Source organism: Rhinolophus ferrumequinum, chromosome 23 (genome assembly GCF_004115265.2).
Source record: "Rhinolophus ferrumequinum isolate MPI-CBG mRhiFer1 chromosome 23, mRhiFer1_v1.p, whole genome shotgun sequence".
NCBI lineage: Eukaryota > Metazoa > Chordata > Mammalia > Chiroptera > Rhinolophidae > Rhinolophus > Rhinolophus ferrumequinum.
In genome coordinates this window covers 12,565,078-12,572,136 of record NC_046306.1, presented here as the reverse complement: position 1 = coordinate 12,572,136, position 7,059 = coordinate 12,565,078, and the positions used below count along the sequence as shown (strand labels likewise).

Genomic DNA, 7,059 nt, shown 5'->3' with positions numbered 1-7,059 from the left:
AAGAGTTCCAAAATTGCTTTGATGGGTGGACTAGGTACTGGCGTCGGTGCATAGCTTCCCAAGGGGAGTACGTCAAAGTTGACCATAGTGATATTCAGCAATGAGGTATGTATAGCACTTCCTCTAGGATGAGTTCGCGAACTTAATTGTCAGAACTTGTAAGAGGCTTTTTGAAAAATCCTGGTGAATGAGACATTGTCCACCCTCTTAAACAGCTTCCTGATTAGTGAACAATAGCCACCAGTGACTGCGGACTATAGGCCAAGTTTTGGGCTGGCAACTTTATGTGTAATTTCTCTGTGTTAATGCAGCTCTTGTCATTGCAAGGAACCATATCTCACTCAGGACTCCATAAGAAAAAAGAGCTTGGGGGTTTTTTGGAAGGCTGTAACAGGTCTAAAGACTAAAATGGAAAGAAAGACATCAAGAACTGAGATGATTCCAGGGGCTGGCAGACTTCTCTCCAGCTTTTGAAGCCTGGGTGGTCTTTATTTGTGGGTGTCTCTTCTTCCTGGATGTGTACCTCTCACTCTTTGACTGGCTCTCTCTTCTAGTCTGAATTTGGGGGACAGCCAGTCTGATTGGTTTGGCCAGTGACCTTCATGTCTCCTAGAGTGAGAGTTTTCAGGTCAGACCATTTCTTGGATTATTAGTTGGCCTACAAGGTGAACATCATTTAGCTTCTAACATACAGTACCCAGAGCAGAGGGTATGTTTAGTTAGATGGGAGTGTTGACTCATGCTGAGCCTGTAAAGTTGACAGTATTATTTGTATTTTACAGCTGAGAACACAGGTTCAGAGAGGAGGTATGACAACAAAGCTGTGACAAAGCTGCCCCAGCTGACCTGCAAACCCATGATTGAGAAATATTTGCTCTTGCTGGTTGCAACTGAGATTTGGGGGTTGGTTGTTATGCAGCAATAGCCGACTAATACAAGATTCAAATCTGGTATCTTTAATTCTGTCTGACGATGTTGTCCCACTGAGGTTATGGCTTTCATTCCTGTTCTCCCCACAGAAACATTTTTGGAGTGTCCTGTTTCCAAAGGAGCAGAGAGGAAGATACTGGAAAAGAGATTTGTCCCTGGTAACTTCCTGCATACTAAGTTCATGCTTCCGCAGCAGTCCCCTGTTCTGACAGCTGGAGAAAGACATAGACAATAACAACTCCAAGCATTCACGGAATGCTGTAGAGTTCTTCGAAGAGGTTTCATGTAGGTTATTCCATTTACACACCCCAGACAGTCTCAGACGGTAGCCAAGGCTGGTGTTATTACAACCAGTGTATAGTTGAGGAAACTAGAGCTCAGAGGGGTGAAGTGAGTTGCCTCTGAGTCCTGATAGAGACCATCGTTCATTTGAGCACTTTTAGGTAGTAACATAGAGCCATGTGCTTCATATGCCTCCGCGTCTAGGGCTAGAATGGCGTGTTCAGAGCACGACACTTTCAACCTCAGTCCATCCCCTCACTTTACTAATCAATCATTCAGCTGAACTTTCCTTTTCCTCCCAACTGGCCCTGCTTCCCTTGAGGTCCTTTCCCCCAGCCACCATCCAACACTTGGTCAAGGTGGACATAGTGCAATTATCTTCCAGCTGCCCCAGAACTCAGAACCTGCTCTTTGAAAACAGTAAACGCTGTGGTGCAACTGACGGGTAACGGGGCAGGGAGGTAAAGAGCCTCGGTTGAAGCCCTGGCTGGCCATTTGATTTATGACATGGGCAATTCACGTCCCATGCCTTGGGTCTCTGTTTTCTCCTCCGTTTTCTCCTCCGATATGAGGGTCATCAGGTGATGACACACGAATGTTACAAAGGCTCTGTCTCCTTTGCCTGGCACACCCTTGCCTGGCTAACTTCACTCATCTTTCAGACTTACTACTTTCACGCTACTTCCTCAGAGAGACCTTCCCCTGAGGCTAAACGGTGTTCCCTGCCCAAATTCTTTCACATCCTGTAGCAGGCACTACCATTTAGGTTTATACAAGTATTTGTTTTATGGCTTTATTGTGTATCTCTCTTGCTAGATCAGCAGCTGCCTGAGGGGAAGGACTATGTCTGTTTCGTATACCCAGAGGCTAGCACAGTGCCTGCTAGCTAGTAAGCACTCAAAACATATTTGTTGGGTGAGTGAATGAATGAATGTGCCCCCCTCTTTCCATACTTCCCACCTACCTGCACCCACCCGTCCCACTCATCTCCCAGGGGTGTTGTAAGGTGATAATGAACTGTAAGCTGGGAATTCTTGGGCAAGGAATTGATGACTGAGCTCTCCTCTCCTCTCTCTGTTCACTCACTTCCTGCCACTCTGGCCTCCTTACTATCCCTCGAATATGCCAATCGCATTCTTGCCTCAGGGCTTTGCACTTGAGTTCCCTTCTATCTAGAATCTTCTTCTCAGGTGTTCAGTTGGCTTCATCCTTCCCATCAATCAAATCTCTGCTTAAAATGTCACCTCTTCAGGGAGGTCTCTGCTGACTGCCATTTCTAAAGTAATTCCTCTCGCCATCCTTGTTCTCTATCCCCTTACCCCCACTTTCCTTCATAGCACTTCTCACTACTTGATGCTAAATTTTACATCGTTGACTGACTTGTTTATTGCCTGTCTCCTCCACGAGAATATAAACGCTATGAAGTCAGAGTTTTTCTCTTTATTCACTTTACTTGTATGTATCTGTACCACCCAGACCAGTTCCTGGCACATAGTAAACGCTTAATGAATATTTATCAAATGAATGATTGAGTGAATGAATGACGATGAAAAGGAAGGTAAAGAAAACAGCTTTTCTTCTTAAAATAAAGCCCTGAATCCTTCAAGGCCAGAGCCAGGAATAATGTCTAGGTAAAGGGAAAGACCAGCCACACCCCAGCTGTGAACCCAGTGAGTCACTTCCTTCTCTGAGCCTCCGTTTCCTCACCTGCTAAATGGGAATAGTGTATCTACTATTCACAGGCTTGTTTTAGAAATTAAATAAGGATTAAATGAGATAACATAAGTGTCTGGCACACAGTGGGTGCTCAGCAAACATTCCTTCCCCAAACTTGGAGGCACATTGAGCCCTTAAAACAGTCTGGGTAACAAAGGGTTCTCAGTCTGAAGGAGAAAACAGGCAGGCGACATCTCTCTCTCTCCCTCTCTCTTCAGTTTCCCTTCTAAGAGAGGAACTCATTGGCCAGAACCCAGGATGGTCACTAATGCAGAGGACAAGCAGCCAAATACTAGCCTCCCACATGGAGTTTCCAAAAAGTGTGAGCACAGAGTTGCATAACCTGTCTCTGAGACACGTGTCTCCCCCGAAGTGTTTTCACCAAACATTCCTTGAAAGGGATCATGTGAGCAGGGCGGTAAGGCAGCCTAGAGAAGGAAGAAGGAAGAAAGGGAGAGAGTTGGAGAGCCTTGGGGGTGGGGTGGGATTAGGAAGAGAAGGTCCACATTGACTGAACTCCTACTATGTGCCAGGCATCGGCCTCCTTCTTACTGATATCTACCTAGATCCTTGCTATAAATCTAAGAAATCAGGTCTTGCCACTTCCACATTCCAAGAGAAGAAAAATAACAATAATTAATGGAGCTAATGTTTACCTAATGCTAACTGTGTATCAGGCAGTGGGTAAGCACACATTACATCTTCAGGACAGCCCATGACATAGTTACTATTCTGATCCCCATTTTACCGAATTGGAAACTGAGACTCAGCAAGAGGAAGTAACTCCCCCAAGGGGAGTTACTCTATTAGCCAGGAAGACAATAGAGCCAGGATTCGAATATGAGCAGAGCTCGAAAGCCCAAAGACCTGTATGAGGACATTTCCCAAGGGATTTGGGGGGCAGGGCGGGGGGAGAAGATCTGGAAAATGACTCCAGCAGCAAGCAGCAGTTGTCCTCACTTGCCCATAGTGCGGGCCCAGTGTGGGAGTGACGTAAGTGACCGAGTAATCAGAAGCACCCCCTTCCTTTGCACCCAGGGGACAGTTTGTCCCAGCTTGTGGCTGTTTGTCATTCTGCCTCTGACCTAAAGTTTAAAATTTCATTCATAAGTTTGGAACCACAAACTTGGCAGTGAGGGAAGGGCCCTTGGAGATCAGCTATTCTAGTCCAACCCCCTTAAATTACAGATGGAAAAAAACTCTGAGGGCCAAAGAGAGGCACAGACATGGCAAGGTCACAGAAACGTTTTCTGTTAGAAGGAGGAGTTGGTTTGAAGTCAATTACAGATCCTCTTGTTCTGTAATTACCAAATATGGCTGTACCGTGAATTACTTGGGGAGTTTTTTAAATACACAGATTTCTGCACTCTGCTTCTAGAGATTCAGACTTCGGTTTGCAGCAAGACTTGGGACTCTGACTATCGAATATGTTCCTCAGGTGATTCAGATGGCACAGGGCCATGCACTGCATTTGGAGGTTGAGTCCAGTACTCCTCTTTCACTTTATAGTTTGGGATTCTAAGAACCAGCACAGGACTTGCCCAAGGTCACGTGGCATGTCAGTGTGGCCCTAACTCCTATTTTGTGGTCTGAACCCAAAGCTCATTCTCCTTCTCCAGGCTGCCTGTGGTCAAATTCTCAAAATGGACCAAAAGGGCTGGCCAAGGGAGTTACTGTGGTTTTTCTCCAGCTCTTGGTTTCCTTGTTCTACCCTAACTAAGACACAAGATGATGCCCATTTCTGGGGCTTGGAAAGGTGAGAATTTAAGAGCTGAAATCTTACAGAGAAAAGGAAACTGCAATAAGCTGTCCTGCTGTCCCTTGGGGATTTCCCAGAAGTGAATCCAGGCTCTAGGAATGACGTCAGACACCAGCACCAGCACCGGCCCCAACAACGCCTCAGGCTCCAGGCTACGGGTACCTGTATTTTCCATTCCAGGAGCATGGGGAGGGAGGGCCTTCCCTCTGTGGGAGGAGATGGGGGAGAGGGTCCAGCTGTGACGTCAGGGGGACTGCCTCAGGAAGAGCCACACATTCCAGCACCTGGAAGGAAGACAAAGCTGCTTTCGGGAACTAAGTCAAACCTCTCAAGCACTTTTCCTGAGCCTGTCCTCCCACCACTCCTTAATCCCTTACCCAAGAGCTACTTGAATGGAGGGAGTCACTGCTCCTTTTCCACTTTCCGGTACTCCATCACTGCTTCCTTCCTTCCTTCCTTCCTTCCTTCCTCTCTCTCCTCTCCTCCTCCTCCTCCTCCCTCCCTCCTCTCTTTTCCTTTCTTTCTTTCTTTCTTTCTTTCTTTCTTTCTTTCTTTCTTTCTTTCTTTTTTTCTTTTTTCTTTCTTTCTTTCTTTTCTCTTTTCTTTCTTTCTTTCTTTCTTTCTTTCTTTTCTTTCTTTCTTTCTTCTTCTTTCTTTTCTTTCTTTCTTTTTCTTTCTTTTCTTCTTTCTTTTCTTTCTTTCTTTTCTTTTTTCTTCTCTCTCTCTCTCTCTCTCTCTCTCTCTCTCTCTCTCTCTTCTTTCTCTTCTCTCTCTTTTCCTTCTTTTTCCTCCTTCTTGCCTTCCTTCCTTTCCTTTTCTTCTGGAATGTATCTTGGGGTTTGGTGTCAGATGTCCTGGGTTTGAATCCCAGCTCAGCTTTCTAGGTAGCTTCCTGAGCTCTCTGACCTCGGTAGTAGAGTCACCCCTGCCTCTGAGCCTCAGTTTCCATTTAAAAAAAATTTTTTTTGCTAGTTCTGTACTCCTCTTTCACAGAATTTAACACCTATTATACCAAAACATTTTAAACACTGACATATAAACCCTCCAATAAGGTAAAGCAAAGACAAAAGTATCTTATGAGAAACCAGATACACCATCACTTATTCTTCAAATATTATTGCACCTAAACTTTCATAATTTGACAATGCATTCATGAAAACAATCTGCAGAGAAATTAAAGCACACTTTTAAGCAAACATGTCTGTCCTAAGTTATTAGGGAAGAATTTTACAAACATTACTCATATTAGTGGTAACGATGGAGCTGGCGAGCATTGCACCTTCTCCAAGCTGCATGGCAAGACCCCCCAACAGCATGGTGAAACCTGTCACCCTTTCCAAGGCCATGGGTCTTGCGACCTGCAGATGTCAGCTCTCCCTCGCATCTCCCTGTGCTTGTGGACTGGTCTAGTGATCCACTGGGTGTCAGGATTCTGTCTGATAGCTTTATGGAATGGGCCCATGAGGATAATCTCAAAGACTTTGTATGTGGAATCTTCACCAACCCAGGAAGAATTCAGGACTCTCAGAACCCCACAATGGCATCCATCTCACGCCTGGGCAACAGACTAAAGGCTTTAAACTTTAGCTGGTTAACACCGTGATGGACAGGCTTGCCATAGGTTGCACACTTAAGAACTAGGTGCTTGTGGCCACCATGTTGCACATGAATCTGGTATATGACATAAACTTGCTTGGCCTTGTATCCCAGCCTGTGTGCGTTATCAGGCCAGGTGGAGTGTGTGTGTGTGTGTGTGTGTGTGTGTGTGTGTGTTGTGGAGCACAGAGAGCTGGCAGTACTGCCAGCAGTGCACCCTGAGAAGAAACAGAATTACATCGAACTGCTTCTTCCTCCACAGCTCCTGGATGTACTTGTAAGCACCCATCTTGGCTTACCTGATGGCTGTGGACAGATGGAAAGGGCCTCAGTTTCCACTTTTAAATAGGAAGGTAATACCTGTCTTCTTGGATTGTGAGGATGAAACAAGATCATGTATGTACTTAATAAACAGGAAATGTTTTCTTAGAAACACTAGGTCATGTGAGTAATAAAGGAAGGACCAGAGGGTTTTGAATATGTATTTGTTGAACAAATTTGAGGTACCTAAAAGAATGGTTGAGCTGGAAAGCATCACAGGAAACTTTGGGCCTTAATGACTTTCAAACTGGAGTCCAAGTGAACTGTGTACAGTATTTCCAAATGATAAGGGAAATCACATACTTACTCTTGATAGACTCAAGTTTCTTTACTTTTGTCTGGAATTGTATCAACCCAAGGTGATACTATGGTTATCACATGCTGTTCAGAAGTTCTGATTGGCAGTTACATGGGTCTTTGATAAGTTTTTTCATGGGAAAATAATTAGTGGAGCA

At 45.0% G+C, this 7,059-nt stretch overlaps 1 pseudogene; it reads right to left on the bottom strand.

Annotated features, from left to right (window-relative positions):
• Nucleotides 1-5,932: 5,932 nt before the first annotated feature.
• LOC117016267 (60S ribosomal protein L15-like) lies at nt 5,933-6,572 on the bottom strand (annotated as a pseudogene).
• Nucleotides 6,573-7,059: the final 487 nt, after the last annotated feature.